Source organism: Lepidothrix coronata, unplaced genomic scaffold, assembly GCF_001604755.1.
Source record: "Lepidothrix coronata isolate B3197 unplaced genomic scaffold, Lepidothrix_coronata-1.0 Scaffold221, whole genome shotgun sequence".
In the NCBI taxonomy this organism is placed as follows: Eukaryota; Metazoa; Chordata; class Aves; order Passeriformes; family Pipridae; genus Lepidothrix; species Lepidothrix coronata.
Window position 1 is genome coordinate 77579 of NW_016690401.1, and position 19142 is coordinate 96720.

At 37.6% G+C, this 19142-nt stretch overlaps 1 long non-coding RNA gene across 1 annotated transcript in view; it reads right to left on the reverse strand.

Moving 5' to 3' along the window:
* Window positions 1-5988: 5988 nt before the first annotated feature.
* Window positions 5989-19142, reverse strand: part of LOC108506608 — a 38775-nt gene continuing 25621 nt past the window's right edge. Inside the window, exons 2-3 of the long non-coding RNA XR_001877812.1 lie at window positions 14304-14365; window positions 5989-6805 (exon numbers count right to left, since the gene is read on the reverse strand). This is a non-coding gene — a long non-coding RNA (uncharacterized LOC108506608). The remainder of the gene's footprint in view (window positions 6806-14303; window positions 14366-19142) is intronic.

Below are 19142 nucleotides of genomic sequence, written 5' to 3' on the forward strand. Positions count from 1 at the left end.
AATTGGACGCTCACTTCATTTAGCAGACATCAAACACACACAGAACGTTGCCCAATTTAATTTAGCCCTGCCAAGCTGGGAAAATGCTTGTACAACATCAGTGAACAAGAAAAGGGCTAAAATTTACTCTTGGTTGAGAGTGCATGCATAAATTCCCTTTACTTATACTGGTGTTGTGTATGTATATATAAAACCTTCCCTCGGGGAAAATCCTCCAAACACCTGCAACCAGAATTTGTGCTACTATGAGTTATTCCCAGTAAAGTAAATAATAGCTTTCCCTATTGTTCTAAATAGACAATATGTAACTCCTGTCTTACAGTCCAAGGTTTATCTCCTTTTCCTTTCCTGTCTCTTATCAAACACATGCCAGCACAGTCGCTTGTTCAGTCATGCTCAGTAGAGTGGTTGGCTTTTTTTTTTTTTTGGCTTTATCCCCTGAGCTTAATGGGCACATTTTGTGAAGAGTGAGCCAACCAGGTAAATAGCTGCTACTATGGAGCTTAAGAGCTACAGCTCTCAAATTAGGAGGTGCTTTTTGTCAAATAGGCCTCTGTAGCTCTAATATTAGTAACAAAACAAGGGCTTTTCAGACAAGAAAAAAATCTTTAGTCTGACTCTGTATCACACTTAACTCTGTTGCCTTGTCAAATATGTCAATGTTCATATTATACAGCAGCATTCATCTGTGGATGCAAAAGTGCTTTACAAATATTACCTCTTGAATAGTTTTAATTTATACTTAACAACCAGGTTTGTGAGATGGTACTCGAAAAGAATCAGAGTGAACTATTTAAAAAGTTAGTATAAATAAATTATAGTGATTTACTTGCTTTCCTGTTGCTCTATAGAAGGTTGTTGGCTTGAGATCCAGAACAAAGCTACCAAAGCATTTTTCAAAGGGATTTTTTTCTCCTTTTGTTTTAACACCATGTCCACACACATCTGCATGCCTGTTTAATTCTAGTTTTAGCTTCTCTTTTGCTGTAATTTGTAAGTATCTTCTGGTAGAGCACCAGGAACGAGGAACACAGAAAGCAGAATACAGAATACAGCCCTGTGCAGAGGCATTATGGTCTCAGATACATACATCAGGCAAAAATAGTCATCCTTTTTCCCCAACTTGTTTATGGAATTTTATTACTTTTTTGCATGCTTCAGAAACATTAGCTAGAAACATTACTGAAGGAGTTCCTTGCCTTCAGGCTATGCAACTTCTCACAGTGTTTTAAGGCATTTTTATTGATTTTTTAAGCAAATTTGCTTTGAGCACAGTCTTTCATTTTCTGTTTTCTGAGGACAAGGCTGCAAGCCTGTTTGCAGAAGGCAGATGTCACAGACACATGCTGTGAGTTTTAAACTGGCCCATGAAACGCTGCAGTAGGATGGCTTTTACTATTACCTGTCTGCAACCAAAATAATAGTGAGTTACTTTCTTTCTTACTAATAACAAACTGATGTTAGTCGTTCTTTATCTCAATTTATAAGCTCATTTGTTAGTTTAAAATTATTAGGCTTTTTGAATATTCCATTCCCTCAGTATTTCTGTAAGAAATACTAGTTTTGTGTTAAAACAATGCACTGAGGCAAAAAAAAAGCTGCAGGCAAGCTGTCTTTGGTGCTCTGGTTCTTGGTTTCCTGATTACTGTGTTCTAGGTCTTGAGTATCAGAGCTGGTACGTGCTCACAACACTGACAACTGTAGGGTATTTCTCCTTTTGAAAACTAGAATTTTGGTGCCCAAAGCTGGGTTCCCAAACTGAAACATTGAAAGTCAGAGGTCTTTGTTTCGACTGGGGATGTGCACAGACAGTGAGTGAGTGAGTGAAACGGCATTTAAACTGTGTATTGAGGAATGGCTGAGCAACGTGAAGTTGTTGCTGTGGAGCACATTTATTCTTGATGCTAATTTGGTGAGGGTGCTCTCTTGCCTACTGAGGAATGCACAGGGGCTGCTCATCCTTGGACCACAAGGTTGCTTTGAGCTGTTTCATTTTCAGGTCTGTTTAGGATAACAATTCTGCCGACAGCTGGGTTCTGTAAGAAAGCTCCCATTCAGGTACATAAGGTTAAAATAATTAGATGTGTTCCTCGGGCAGAGATAAACATTGCCCTTCTATTTTTTGAAAGCAGATGAACTTACTAGGCCCACTCTTATACTCTGGGGTTGTCTCCTGCCTGATGTGCTGCCACCGAAGCTCTAAAACCGTCGCACACAAAGGCACCACGGGACTCCCACCATCAACACGAGCTCTCTGCCTGCCTCTGGCGCTGGCTGTCAGAACTGCTTCATCTGAAATCAAGGTAAAGAATCAGCAGCACTAAATACTACAGGACAAAGGCATAAACTAGCTTTGTAACCCTGGGCAACCTGGATGTTTGCTGACTGACAGTGTGAATGACAGCCCAGTTGTCAGTCTGAGATATCGTCCTCTAATCATTCCAGATGTCACCCGACAAGATGATGGCTACTAAAAAGGGAATAATTTGGGAAAAGTCATAAAGCCCATTATCTCCTGCTGAAACCATTTCTCTTTGCCATTTCTGAAGTCTCTGCAAAATAGATCCAGAATCCCTTATGTAACACAACTGGTTTATTGAGAGTGTCCACTCGGAACTGCACTGGGTATCCCATTACATTCCTAGAGAAACCTACCCCTGAGCTATACCACTCCTTCATGTCTTGGCAGGTGACTCCAATCTGGCCACACAGTGTAGCTGAAATATTTTCACCTGTTCCAAAATACAACAGGGAGCAAAAGGCTGCCATAGTAGCTGTTTGCAGACACAGTCTAGCAAATCAGAGAAAGAATGGAATTAATCACAACAGAAACATAGGGCAGTTTCTGGCTAGAATTCTTATTAATATTTTTCTCCTTAACAAAGAAAGAAATGTCTGAAAACATTGTTAAGGCCTTTCCATTCTTGCTTAATTTATTCAATTGCATTTTAATTTCAATATGAAGAGAGGACTTTATTCTGAACTTAAGGCTGAGTGAAGGGCTGCATATAAAAGAAAAATAACAAATAAAAAGAAAAAATCTCTTTTGAGAAGGACAACAAATTATAGCAGAGGAGGTGGAGGAGGAGGAGAACATAGGAAAGGCAGAACATTATGGTGTCTGAATCTTGAGCTTTAAATTTTGAAAACATAATCTGAACCATGGAAGTTAGAATACAGTTTGTCATCCAGATAAAACTAGAAATGAACCCCTAGATTGTTATAGCAGGCTGTTTTAAGGGCATAAACTGAAACTGGAAAACATTCATTAATTACTGTGTCAATTCCTTCTAAGATCTGTCGGAGGAGATTCCAGACTGTGAGCCAGAAAATTCTGTATCTCATTCATATAAAATATCTCAATGAAATACACTGAAAGATTGCTGCCAAACTTTGGTAGAGAGGACAAAAATGTGTTTAGGGCAACTGTTAAAAAATCTGTCTCCTGTAGGCTGCATTGGGCCTGATTCTGCCATTTTCACTCATACTGGCTGATAACTGACCAATCAATTGCAATGAAGGTAGTGGAATAATTTATGTTGTAAGGAGTTAAATTTGCATGAATTTAGGCAAAAGGTTGTAGTCATTTGTCTTAATGAATAATTTCATCTTGCTTGCTATCTACCTGAGCAATTCTAAAATGGTCGGTATGGTAATGTGGAGAATGGAAGAATCCCATCTAAGAAAAGGTAAGTTTTCTGACTGGCAGTTACATTTCTATTGCTGCATCATGAAAATAGATTCTCTTCCTAACTAATTAGTTCCCCTTCCCAAAAGGTGTGGTAGTTTTGAAGTTTAACTTGTCCAAAGAGCAGCTTGAATCTAGCACCAAAGAATTTCCCAACAGTGACTTGAACAGTTTTACATAACAAGTTATGGTAAAAGATCCGAATGAAGCCCTTTCCCATGCCACTTAGACAGTATTGATATCTGCTTGTAATAATATTTTGGCTGTTGAATTGCATCCATGCCTTGCTTCAGCTATGGAAAGTTAGGAAACACAAAGACTTTGTGGGAGCCTGTGAAATGCTGGAAGGTTGATACACCTCCCATGGAGTATGAAATGAAGGTCATGATTTCTCTTTGTCATGGAGCAGCCCAGAACAACATCACAAAAAGTATTTATTTCAGATTTTGTATAAACTGTTCTTAACTCTCTCTTCAAACTTTAAAAAATTTGGTATTGATTCTCAGTAGCTGCAAATCTTAATTGTAGCATGTTTCACTGATATGCATGTATACATAGGTGGGGGGTGTTGTGCTTACATAGTCTTGATTCCTTTTAAATCTTGAGTAGATATATTTTTATACAAATCTACATGTTGTTCATTATTATGATCCCCTTTCTAACTGAAATACAATTTTTTTCTAATATACCTTCTCCCCTGTGTCTCGCTAAGTTTAGCTAACAGACACAACAATGCGCTAGTAACCAGTAACTTTTTTTTTTAAGTTGACATACGTGCTCAGATGGTAGGAATTTAAAATTAGGAGGCTATAAATTCTGCCCTTGCTTTGTAATCAAGTCCTGTCTAATAGCAAAATTGTTGCAGTAATTCCACTGTGACATGCTAAAATTAGGAGCCAGTAGAAATAGAATTGTATGTGTGTGTATATACATATATGCATCTGTGTGCCCATAAGTACTTCGTTTCTGTGGACTATTCTAGTCCACTAGGTAGTGAATCTACCTAGTTCTGTATATTATAGTAAGGGATTTTGATTTTCTACAAAACTGTACATGGATTTCATGTTTATAAACAGGTTTGTCATGTCAACAATAAAAATCCACAAAAAGAGTGAAAAAGTGAATTGCTTCCAATTCATTCTTTAAATATAGCAGACATAACCTCTTGTTTCACAGTATTGGAGGGGCACTTTGTTTTGTTTCAGAAACTTCAATAATTTTATGTGTTATGATGAAGTTTCGCTTGAAGTTTTGCTGTTGGTTAAAAGCCTGAAATGCACAGTAAAATCTCAATTTGTAAAATCATTTAACTGGAACTTAGATCAGTGTTTGAATAGTCCCTCTGAACCTATGCATCTTGTGTAGCTCTGGTCTGGATGGAAAGTTTGAAAGGAAACACCAGGCATATAAGAAGTAATAGTGAACAGCAGATATTAAAAAAAGGTATGTGTGGAACCAAAAGGTTATTTTTAAGCTGTTGGTTATTAAATTTATTACCGGATACTGCTAGCAGCAATTGAAAAAAAAAACAAAACAAAACAAAGCAAACTTCTCTTACCTCTGATATTTCAGCTATCCATTTCATATTATTCTATTCTTTAGGTCATATCATTAATACCACAGCTCCAGTGAAGCTGAAGCAATTCTAGGGCTGACTTGCAATTGTCGTTAATTTTTCTCTTATGAAATTATAAAGGAATTATAAAAAGTGCTGTTGGTTATCTTTCATCTAGTCATGTAATGCCCTTAACTCTGGTTTAATTTCTCATTACTATGTTTTAGTGATATGTTTTGAACCGCACATTGTACATACCACTCGGTTTTCTATGGAAATTTTGTCTGCCTATGCTCAAGACTAACAACTCACTATGTGTCTGGATTCAAAGAAGTGATACTAAAATTTTTTTTTTTTTTTTTAAATCACAACTAACATTTTTACAATTAGAAATGCATTGCAGTGCTTTGGCAGTACACTAAACCTATATGACCTTTGAATCAGCCTTCAGTGACTGAACAATTGCAATTTGCAATTCCTTATGGGGAGTTAAGAACCTCTTCTCTGGTTTAGTCCTTGAGCCAGCACACTGCAATGACTGCTCTTCTAGTGAATATCCTCTTACTCTGATGCCTTAAGGTCCATCTGTTTTTTTTGATTTTTCTAATTTTTACAAGCTTTATAAGTAGTTATATAGCAGAAGTAGATTTAGAAGCAGCACGACTTATTCCCTTACACTTAGCACAGAAACTAAGTGTTTCTTACACATTCCCCAACCCTATTACCCCATTCCATGCTCCCCATATCAATTCTACCCCTTAAATTCCAGTAGAAATATCTCTCTTTAAGATAGGCATCTTCTGTTAAAGGATATCTAATCCTGGCCTGAACTGCAAAAGTACAGTCAAGAAGTGGGTGAATATATGCCCCCTGTACCCCGAAGAAGATGAAGATTGATGAAGAGGTGGTCTTAGAGACCCTATCCCCAGTTCCCAAGGGGTGTGACTGAGGGTGGTCCAAGGCAAAAGCCAGCAGGTGGACAAAACATGGGATTGGACAGACAATATTATAAATTGTAACATCTGTACAGAGGGGCACGTGCGTGTCTTGTATTCTTATGCCTAGGCACAAAATTAAAACCCCTTTCCTTGTCTCACCTTCAAAACTAAATTGCCTCAGAGTATTTTTCTCCCTGAATTTTCTTTCAGGTATCACTCTTTACTCTCATTGATAGTCATCTCTGTTTTGTCTCATACTATCCTTTGAGAGGGCCATGAGGGAGCTGTGAAACATCCTGGCTTAGAGCAGTCTCCACTGAAGGAAGTCCAAGCATGCTGGCAGCCAGTGATTGGAGAAGTACAGCCAAGCACAGGAATCTTTATGTACAAGCCTGGTTCCTCTCCTCTTCCTCCCGCCTCTGCCACTGGCTGCTGCTGGAAGTAGGACTCTGCCTGAGAGACCTTTGCTCTTATCCAGTTGTTCTTATGCTAAAACTTTTATGTCGTGCTTTGATTTTTCTTCTGTTTTTGCAGATAGTCAGATTTCTGAAGGATAAAAGGACGAGAAGAAAGTTCCCAATTTTTTTCACACTTCTGTACTTCTCAGTTTAGTCTGTTCACTGCCTAGAAGGAGGAAAGAAAATGAAAAGGAGAACAAATGTCATGGCATTCCTGCCTTCCTGAGGCTGGTAATTCAGCCAGTTGCAGTCTCAGCCTCTTATAGCTTAGTTTTCCCAATAGTTTTAGGAACATTCCCTGCAACCTTGGTTCTCAGATGTCAGAACTAATAGAGAACTATGGGAAATAAGTCAGTACCTAGCAATCTCTCATAATTTTTCCAAAAATCTTTGAAATTTTTTGTGAATTACCCATAAAAGACAGTTTTTCTAGAACAAGTTTATTTATTATCTATCAAAATACTTCTGTTTATCCTTCATTTTCTTAATTTTTGCTTACTTGCTTAAGCACCGTGCTTTCCTGTGAAGTTTGGATAGGAATATTCTTGAATGTTTTGCTAGTGTAAGTTCCAAGATTGGACCCATTGCTACAACGTATGGGTTCTTTTGAAAAATGTGAGATTTTAACTGGTTTTTACTTTTCAGCAGAGGAGTCCAACACAGTAATCCACAAATTAAGAATGATTGAATGCTTTATTTGGTAGTTCCTCTTGGACATGTATTGTATTTAAAGGTTTAAGTATACCTTGATGAAAGTCTTTGCCTTTAGCTGTTCATTGCTATTTTATCTATTTCTTCAGCTGTGAAAAGCTTTTTTATTTGGTTGAGGTTTGTTTATTTCTCACTGGTAAACTTTTCTAGTATTTTAAAATTCTGCATTACAAACAGGTTTGAATTTTGGCTTCTCTTTGGAGTATTTTACAAGGACAGAGATTTTACACACTAAATTGCTTTCCATAAAACACAGCTGTAAAAAAAAAGTGAAGTCACTCTGTCTATACTTTGTCCTCTTGAAACTTATTCTCTTTAAAAAGGGTCTGTGTAATTTTCCATAATTATTTTGGCAAGAATGTTTATTGCCCAGCTGGGTGAAATTATTAATGTACCTCTCAAGCTGCATTTTCAAAGATCAGTAATACATATATAAACCTCTTTGAGGGTCCTTGATATGTAGGACTTTTATTGGAGACCCTTGTTTCACTTCAGTAAAAGGATGACACAAGATGTTTACTTTAAAAAGTCTTTGACATCCTCCTGAGAATGTTTTGATAGAATGGCATACATTTGGTTACAATTAGTAAGCCAAACAATTTTCCATTGTTATCTCACTGTGTTTGTCTAGAGCCTGTAAGGAGCTTTCAGAAAATATCCATCTCCATGTTTTAGTTAATTGATTGCATGTTCAGTAGGATTATTCATTTTTATAAAGCTCCTTGTCCTTTTAATTTTATCACAGGGATTTTATACAAAGGCATGTGGTAGAAAGCAAAAGGGAAATACTGGCACGGTTAAGCATAAAGAGATATTGTAGTTGTATCAAGGCTAATATTCCTGCGTGTGGGAAAAAATACCAATGTGTTCCTGCTGCTTCTGGGTGCAAGATGTTATACCTGGGGGCTGAAAGTAATAGTTGTTGGTGTGAAAGTATTCACCAATATCAAGTGCAGATGAATGCTTTTGGACCCAACTGAAAGCTGAGTTAGTAATACTTTAGCTTAATATTTGAACTTGTACTTTTAGTATAATAAATGATGGGTGACTTAATTTTATTTAAACTTTATTAGCAGTGTGATTAAAGGACTCAAATCCTTATCTGACACCTTTGCTATGTTGCGATTTCTTTGGTTATTTGCCATTTTATTTATAAACTAGAATCTCATCTTTTCTTTTGTATGTTAGCTGAAATACATCTTTCTGTTGAACATCTTCTTTTCTAAATAGAGATTGGCAAGTCTCAGCTAAGATCATTGTCTGTCTTTTTTAGGTAGTAAACTTATCTTGGTATGTACATCCCATCTTGCTTACAGCTCTTTGGTGGTTACATGGTTAAGCTGAATATAATGTGAATTAGTGTCTATGTCACAGAAATTCCCCGTGCAATTATCACCCCTTGGAACTGCTGCAGTGCCAGGTTTAGGCCTGTTAGCAGAAACTGGTGCTTCTCTACCTCCTTTTATCATCCTCTTTTGTTTACACTCTTTTTGGAGAAATCACTGATCACAACTCCTGTAATGGTAGGTACACGCTGGCAGCAGAGAAATGCAGAGCTTATAGTGCTATTCTGCTTGATAAACCTGTGTCCTTGAAGTCTCATGCATCTCTACCCTGTCAGACTGGTAAAACCATGCTGCTTTTATGAATTCCTGGTGGGAGTGGTCAATACTGAGTTGAATAACTCCCTTTTGAATTATGTCTTTAACAAAACAATTCTTGGAAAGCCTGCTCGATTTTGGATGGGTGCACAGGAAGAAAAGGGATGGCACTTGAAGTGCTTTCTGCAGTTGCTACCTCTGCTCCCCCACCAGGGTGGGAAATGACAGAGTTGCACAGGGCTGTCCTCTGATGCTGTCCTGTCCTACACTGCCTCCAATCAGCACTGCAAGAGGAAGTCACTGTTGTGGGTCTCTGCACGACTGGCACACAAATTGCACCTTGGCCAACTGTGCACCAACACTTCTGTGCAATGAAATCACACTGCCTGGTGTCTCCAAAGTTGAAACCAGGAGTTTGGGCCCCTCAGTGCATGCCAACATCAAATTCAGGCCTTTTAATCTCCTTTTCATCAGAGCTAAGTTATGTCTGTTCATGTTCTCTAGAGCAGTTTGAATTCAAGTTAGCTGGTGATTAAGGTACTTTGAGTGAATTGGATGCTGGTAGGAGTGTTTGTTCAAAGGGTTAACTTAACCTTCCCCAAGGTTGTAACGGACACTGGAAGATCAAAAGCTCCTCCAGACTGTCAAAGAGAGGAGAAAAAAAGAATTGCCTGCTTTTACAGTTTTCAGTCAATGTCTTCCTTCTGGAAAGAAAGTCTGTGTTTAACATACTTAAACTTATGGTACGAACGACTCATTTTGTTTCTAATTGTAAACATAATTTGTTTGGTCTTTCAGTTCTTTGGATTTATGCAGTAGCCATGTTTGTCAAAGTATTTGGCACCAGTGACATCATTTCTGTTGAAATGCCGGACAGTGTGATGAGTCCCAGATGTTAACGCACACCAAAAGTCGAGAACGAATAAAATATAAAGATCAACTGTAACAGCTATGGAGGTAATAAAAAGTACTTCTGTTTTCTTCTAATACTCAAAGATAATTATTTATATTTGTTTGAGGTTTGTTTTGCATAAATGATCAATTAGGGACTGTGCTCAATACTCTGCATGTACAATATAAGGGCAGACTGAGATGTGAATTTGGATGAACACTGAATAAAGCATGATTTAACTTCATGATTGCACTATTTCCTTTGTTTTTTTCCAATCTTTTACACTTTGCATGTGTAGATTATGATATATGCAAAGTATGTGTACTGAGACCTAAATGTGCCTCTTTCTGAACTGCCAGAATGTAACGTGTCATTCGGATAATGGTCATGCATGGTTATGTCAGCACATCATGTTTTCTAATGTACTGTAACATGACATGCCAATGTAACCAAGAGTAGCACCATTTCCTAATGACATGTCATGTCTGTGAAATGTAAAAAGGATATGACTTACTGCGAATAGGGTTTGATTTTTTTTTAATTTTAAAATAAAAATCTCTCTGTGCAGTTTATTCAGCTCCAAAAGTAGCTTTTGTAAAAGTATGGTTTAGGTGCGTAAGGGGAAAAATCATAAAGGTACCCAGGCATGGTTCCAGATTAACCACATTTCTACCCAAGTGTTTCATGCTTCCCACGTTTGGTGTAGGAAACACTAACAAATAATACATCCAACCATGCAGAGCACTCTCAGATGGATAAGACTTACCTGACTGATATTGTCATTGAAAATCAAGCAGAGGTGTTCCCTTAATTTTCTTCCAACAATGAACACTTTCTTTAGATCATTCTGTTGTCTAAATAGTGTTCACTGTCATGAAAAATTTTGATATACACAGTTAAAAATTGACTTGGAAAATGTCTACTTATTTGTCAAATATGTTTCCTTAATTTATTGCACCAGTTCTCCAGGCTTTATAGGCATAAGACAAATTGTATTAAAGCCACAGAGAGAAAAAAGAAATTTAGACTTTTCATATTGGAGTATTGAGTCCTATAAAAATGAATAATCAGTTTGATGTATAACTCATATGTTGCTGTCTTCTCTTAAAAGACTTCACATCAGAAAAGAAATATAGAAATATATCAAAACATAAGCTTGTTTCAGTTCTCAGTAGATTATTCTTAATCTCTTTATTTGGACTGAAAGTTTTCTCTTTAGTCTTAATACAAGTTTTCTGAAACCTGAAAGCAGAGGCAGTAGTGATGGCATTGTTGTGGTGCAATTTTCACTGTGCTGCTTGGTTTTGAGCCATATGACACTGATATTGCTGAGTATGAGGGAATTATTCTGAAATTATTTGGATTTTTCTTAACTTTTCTTTCAGGCTGCGTGGTATTTTGGGAATAAACATTGAAAAACAGATCAACTTATATTATTCTTTCTGTTTACAGGACTGTACTCAATTTACATTCTGATGTTGATACACAAAGGCTATAGGATTTTGTCAAGGGCTTCTAAAGCTGTTAAGACTTCCAGGTGAGTCTTTCAGATACCCTTACTAAACCCAGCATATCTACAGGATTTTGTTAGATCTCATTTTCGAAATCACTTATGTTATTTAGGGGTCCAATTCACTGTTCTGAAAGCAACTTGGATGCTTAATACATTAGATCTCCCTGACCTTCAAAGGGACATCTAAGCATTTATGGTCAGATACTGAACATAAGAGAAGCTTGGTAGGACTCTTTTTATAGTGTTTCATCACCTCAATCCCTTTGAAATCACTTTAAACACTTTCCTTCAATTTAAAAAATGGGGTATGAATTTCTAAATCATACGTGTACTTATGAAAATATTACCTGTAATTTATTTAAACCTTGTGAATACCCCAGGAAAAAGATGTGTTGTGGATGAAATGCGTTAGTATAAAATGTGTTCTATGAATTTTGGGACAAATCCTGGTTTTTGTCACTAATGTGTCATTTTAGTCATTACTTGCTGAGATGTATCATTAGAAATCTCAGTCACATAGGCCATGCTTAAATTACATATCAGATGACCCAAATGTTTAAGGCAAGACGGTGTAATTCAGCATCACTTTAAGCAATTTATGCCACTGAAGATCAACACCCTCAAAGTCCTGCATCTTCCTGAGTGGAATTATTTCACCTTCTCAAGTCTTTTCTTACATCTTCTCATTTTAGTCAGGACCCCCTACCTTCCCATCCCCATCTTATCTGACTGGCTTGGGGTACTGATGCAATTACTGTCTCCATATACTCTCTACAATTAGTCTTAAAAAACATAAAAATTTCACCTGAAACACAAATGTACCTGTTTTAGATAGTTTGTGAAAATAGTGAAGGAGTAAATCTCAAGGGGGTAAAGAAACAGAGAGAGCTTTGCTGAAGGGTGAGCAAAATGTACCTGTTAGTTACATAAAGTTATGATAATACAATATCCTGTTGTGTAATAAGATATGACACAATGTAATATTTTTTGTATGCTTTAGTGTCAGTTTTACTTGCTGAAAATTTAATAGGTTTGCAAACAGAATAGTTAGATTTGCCATTTGCCAGTTTTTCTTTTCTTTTTTTTTTTTTTTAATACTTCCATCTATTTTCCAGCAGTCATTCCCTTTCCTTTCCATTATGGTCAGAAAACTGTGCTATGACATGCTGAAAAATGTTTACTAACGTTATTAAAGGTCACATTCAGAGCTATTGATTACAGACGCAGCGACTTCTTGCCAGGCCAATGTGTTTATGCCAAACTGTGTCATCAGGCTCTCTGCTAACATAGCTTTAGTGCAGTGGCTTTTCATTGTTTCTGTTTAAAATCCATGGCACTACATTTTCCAGAAACCCTGTATGTGATGTTGGGCTCACACTTTGCAGCTGTCTCTGTAGTTATTAGAAAGGTGAAAAAGCAATGACTTAACACTCTGTACCACCCAAGTCTGATTTTTTTTTTTTTGTCTAAGGTCACCTTATATTTGTAGATCTTGGAAAAAGATCATGAATATTTATGATGGCATCAAAAAATCAAGCAGCTGCAAATTGTTTACAACATTTTTAAGAATATGAAACCAGCTTCTACTATAAATCAAATACATCTGTTAGAACTGGATGAAAATTGAAAGCTCTTCGGTTCCATCCTATCCTCTGAGCGTTGAAAAATCATTGGTAGCATGATTCCAAAACACTAATGCGGGCTGTATAGACAAAAGGTAGAACCCGAAGTAACGTATCAAATTAATCATTCTAAAGATAGCACGTGAAATTAGTTTAATGAAATATTAATTTGAAATAGATGCCATAAAACTTTGTGGAAACTTCCAAAATGTAGAATCATAGTCTGCCTAAAATTTTGTCTCATTATGCTTTTTTCCTGCTTTAAGAAAAATTCTTCCGTAACACAGCACCTCAGATCTGCATATTTGAAGTGCACATTAAAAATGTGCACAACATTTTCTTCAAATATTTGTTGAATTTTTCCTCTGCAGAACCATGATTTACAATCTGCTGCAAATTTAATAGCTAGCTGGAGAAATAGGCAGAAGTAATCAATTTTAAATCTTGGCACTGCTGGTAAATTGGTATTTAGATGGCATTTATTGTATGAAAACATCAAAACATTTGGTTTTGTTCAAACCAGAGGAATAATGTGTGTGCTTTAGATGAGCTGCACTACTTGCCTAAAAATTATCTTAAATGAGAGGGAAAACTGTTCATCCCTTAGGACTATGATTTTCAAACTTTTCCTTGCCAAGTACTGCCATCAGCAGCAGTGGTGACAGCAGCCTCAGCCTGCAGCTCCACACGGGCTCACATCAGGGTGCAGACTCTTGTGTGTCTCTTGTGATATGTGGGTTGCAACTTGGGAGTGTCTGTATTAGAGCTCTTAATTCATTAAAATACAACTGTACTAATAAATAAACTCTCTGATTTAGAGAGACTTCAATTGCATTTTACCTCTCCTTGAGAGGTTTCATATTTTCCGTATTTGGGGTCTCCATTTCTTCCTACCACTTAAATGGTATTTGTACTGTCCCTCAGTTTTTCACTGAAGTACTTTTGACTCGGAAAGTGTGTGGGATTTTAGGTTCTTCCCATTTCACGTTTAAAGGATAATTCAAAGACCTGTATGGTCAGAGGTACCCCTACACTTTGCAAGAAGATTTTTTTCAACTGCCATATAGTTCCCTCCATTCGACACTGAAAAATAAACTCCCTTTCTTTTCCTGCTGCCTAGTGTTACAGATTGTCACAGACTATCCATCCCTGAGCAGCATTGCATTACAATTCAAGTAAACCTCCTTCAACCAGCATGCAAGACTTCATCAGAAGGCAAAACGCTAGTCTGAGAGGATAATAACTGAGACATTCTTTTAATAAGGACCATTTTTAAATGTTAAGAATGACTTGTTTTAATTGCAGGAGAGGAAAGGAACTCCTACCAAGAGTCAAAGAGATCCCCCAGTGCTCTCTGAAGTCTTCAAATTGTCTTGTATAGAAATGCCTGAGAATCAGAAATTAAAAAAAGTTATAAAAAATTTCCAGCCATTTTACTGTAAAGTTCATCTGAGGAGTTTATTCTCTTCTGAAGTTAAAAATTTGGCTTTAGTTTAAAATAGGATACTTGACTACCCTATTTACTGAAGGCAAATCACAAGACTCATTTTATAGACCCACCTTTTGCTGAGTTTGTGTAAGCAGGGATGCAGAACAATTATGATTAAAACCATTCTTTTCAATCTACTATACAATATCCACCTGTTCTGTCAGACAGCAGGAATGTATGCCACAAATACAGACTACTGTGGTGACAGCAGCAGGTGTATGGCAGCAACAACTAATCAAATCAGCTGAATCGGAGGTGTGAGTCACATTGCACTTCTGTGCAATGAAAACGACCCGAAAGGAGAGAGCTAAATGATGGTGAATTTTTGTTTTGTTTCATTTTTAAGAACTGTCTTTAAATTATAGGCGGTGCAACTGCAACAGTACAAGAAAAAAATAATGAAGAATCGAAAGGAAAATGACACTTCGTTGCTGCAAAGGACAGGCAGAGTGAGATAGGTATAAGAGACAACCATTGTAATCACTCTGAAAAAGCAAGGCATGGGTTTTGATTTTCCTAAAGAAGCAAATGCAAAAGAACTCTTGTCTGTACCATATGACTCATGATGCTTCTTTACTAGGCTTAAAGAGAATTGAACTTGAGTAATAGCACCATTAGAGCTCTTTACCAGGAGCTAGTTCCTGTGGTTTCACTGGGTCCAGCTGCTGATGACTCACAGAGGAAGTGGCAGAGATTAGGTGCACAGGGAAAAAATCAGAACAGCTCAGAAATAAAGCAAATCAACCAAGCATTACCTTTTGTGCACAACAGAACAATGGCTTAACAACTAAGGTTCAAAATGATCCGTCTTATTCCCCTCATTTATGCTATTCCTGTTGGAAAGACCACCAGGAAACATGTGAACCACTGTGGAATATACACTGTAATCCATGGAACATCTCAATTAATATTCCCTCTTGACTACAGCTAGAACAATACATAGCATCAAGCAGTTTAATCTCCGGCAATAATGCCTTTTGTAAGATCAAGAGGTCTTTCCCTTGAATTAAGGTTTAAGTGAGGATTTTGAAAATTAGTTAGGTATTCTGCATAACGTCTAGTGGTGGCTACAGGTTCCATAAGTAACAGCTAGGTAAAATGGCTAGACACAGACTGGTTTTCATTAGAAATGTTGTTATTAGTAATTTCTCCTTTGTAAATTCGCATTGGGTTCCCTGTAGAAGAGAGTTAATTCCTCCAGCAGGCTTTGTTATGAACAGATATATCCAAGCTCGTATAAAATTTAAATGTTGCCTCTAGTAGTCAGTTTTGTGCTACAAAACTATGTCCCCAGCAGCAAAAAGTTAAAATACGTAACTTAAAAGGGAGAATACGGGAGGAAAAATTCTGGATCTTGTTTAAATTACTAATGTACAGTAGTAGTCCTGCTCTTGGATCACATCACTACAGTCTTGGACACATAGCTCAGGGGATGTTTTCCTTCTTGAAAACTGCAAACAGTTAAGGCTCTAAATTTCTTGGGGAGGAGTTCCATCTGAGTTGATATAGATTGATAATGTATCTTATTACAGAATGATAAGACTACTTTGACGAGATTGTACCACTTCTTTAAAAAAAAAATATTTGAAAAGTATGATTAAGTACTAAAAGCACCCTAGCAAAAAAATATTGCAGATTTTGCTAGGTCAGCAATTTATCCTTGTTTTTAAAAATAAATTGGAACAGATAATTTCACTTACATTCCACTTTCTATTTTGCATAAGAATTTCAGAGGTAAGATCAGTTAGTTATTATACAGAGATACATTTTATAAACATTTGCTTTAGTGATTAATGTAAAACAATTCACAGCCATCTCTTTAGAATATTAAGTAACGCACTGTACTTTATGTGTTTACCATGAGCTGGTGTTTCAAACCCCACAAGGTGACTGTGTGACACTGGTACATGGCCTCTGCCACACAGTTTTGAAGAGGCCCATACTACCCTCAGTTTCAGTTGCGCTCCAGCTTACGCAATAAGCACTTGAAAAAATATTGCCAGTAAGAAAGATGCTTCTGCTGGTGTTTTCTTGTATGGAAAACTAAGCACGAATTCACTTCTTGGCCTCAGTTCTCCCGATGCAGGGCTGCATTATCTGCAGTAAGCAATAAAGGCTGCATTTAAGATATCAAAGACTGTGCTGTGCATTTGTGATGGCCGGCGAGGCGCCGCCGTCTGCAGCGCTGAGGGTGGCCGGGGGTGTGTAGGGTGCTGCCATGGCTGTCCTGGGCACTGACCTGGGACACCGTGGGATTTGGGGAGAGCTGCACCAGCTGTCCTGAAAGGCATGAAATTCTTCTTCCCTGCATGCAGCCACATGGCCTTCACGCACTCAGAAGTACATGGATGGATCAGGTCAGTTAATTTACTGTTCTCTTTTAAAAGTCAGTTATTTTATGTTTAAATTTTTTCAGTCATCTCATTCACATTGACTCTTTGGCATGTATGTGAAGATGAAAGGGATGAAACTTTACTCCTATCAATGCCATAAATATAGATTATGGGAGGGGGGAAAAAAGTTAAATGGAGTTAATATGCATTAGAAATTGTTTATTTGATACTATTATACTATCCCTTTAAGATATGCTAATATGAACTGGCTGTCAATACAACATCACTTACTTGGTTTTCATCTGGACCTTAGAGCACAACAAAATTATTAGTACATAAATCTCTACTAATTTACTCTAGATTATGATTCTTTCATCAACATGCACATATAAATTATATCATTAATCATAATGATTTCTTTCAGTATTCATACATAGTTTCTTGGGAATCCCACTGTAATTCAGCATGAATTAATGTCCACTTATTGGAAAACACTACCTACATTGATATTTCTAGGGAAAAAAACCAACAACTGTGATGCATCTTAAACTACAGCCTAATTGACCGGGGTGCTGGTAAACAACCACCAAAGGAGCGTCACTGCAGGTAAAGGAAAGTTGTCTTAAAGGCAGTTTGTTCCAAAGCTCATTAGGCCAGATGGCAGCCTGTCTTCTAGGAGCACGTAAAGCACTTATGAGGGAACGGGGAACTTCTCTCTCCTTCACCCTGCCCTGGGGGAGAATAGTGTGAATACGCAGAGTGAGGGGAGAGCTGAAGCAGGAGGGCATCACTAGATGCTGGAGAAGGCAGTGCAAAACCATCTGCTGCACTTTTTTGACAGGGCTGCATCAGTCTTAAGGGGTAACACTTTCTAATTGGCCTCAACAATAAATTGCACTGAGAGAAGCAGCAGTATCTATCCACTTTTCTGCAGAGTGTTTTTTAGCCATGAATTATATGCTTGGAAGTGGCTGGCCCATAGATTGAGCAGGTTGAGGATCTATGGGTGGAGTGCCTTGGCCTCAGTTTCCCCCTCCTAAGAAATGCAGCTGCCTCCTTGAGAAGTGCTGTGCCCTTTCTGGAGGTGAAGTAGGATATTACTTAATCTAGCTATCAAATATATAAATGGAACATACATATATACATATGCATGCTTCATAAGTGAGACAGTGAGGGGGAAAAAAAGGAACTTCTGACTACAACGAAAGATTCATTAGGAAAAATGAACTAATCAGTGCTCTCCAAGGAGAAATTCATTCTGTTTAGGAGGCCGTACCCTCTGCTGCTGCACGTACTTTATATAATTTATATTATTATTTAAATCACTGCGTAAATTTTAGATACTTTTAAAAATCAAGTTAATGGACCATACTTTACTGCTTAGCATCATTTATATCAAGAATTAGTGGCTGTGGAGATAATATACGTTAACACAGAGGAGAAAACACAAACAAGCAAATATCATAAAACTCATCTGTAGCACGAGCTTAAAATACAACTGCAGAAATGAGCCCTTGGAAGTTGTGTATTTTGTGGTACAGCCTTTCCTTTAAGTTGTGTGCACCCTTTCATGTAAGTACAAGGTATTCTTGAAATTGCCTACCACCACACAGGGGGCCCAGCCTTGCACCAACCTGTTATGGCAGAATATTTATTGTTCTGGGAAATATCTCCCTCTCCTCACTTCGGATACAAAGGAAGACATGAATACAGCATGGCTTTCCCATAGCCATAAGAGGAAGTGACAATTTAAGGAATTCTTGGAGGGAACACAGGCACCTATAAAAACTGCTTAGGAGCTGAAGAAAGAGTATGAGACACTTTAAACAGACACAGCCTAGAAACAAAGAAAGAAGGAAATAAAGATAATAGGAAACTGAAAGAGTAAGAGGATTCTGGCAGCTGAAACAAATCCAGGGCCTTCTGCCCCGGGCTCTTTAAAAGGCAGAATATATTCCCTGAAAATATTTTACCTGTACCAGGCAATAAAACAGCTGTGCATCATTGCTTGCTTCAGGATAGCTGTGCTTTATTTCATTCCTCTTTTTTTTTTTTTTTTTTTTTAACAAGAAACCCAGTTGCTTAAGCTTTGACACAAAGTCTTTGAGAGCCCTGGATTCCTCTCAATGTCATCCTGAAGCTCATGTCACCGAAGGGATCGATCAAGCTGCCATGGGAGAGTGTTACAGAGATGGAATGGCCAAGGGGGTGCAGCAGGCACAGGAGAGGAGAGAGACAGACCCTGGGAGGTTGGCAGCACCTGTGGCAGCAAGTCCAATGGTACACAGGTAGTGCAAAGGGATGGTGTTAGCACTTCTTGTTTCATACAATCATAAAATAGT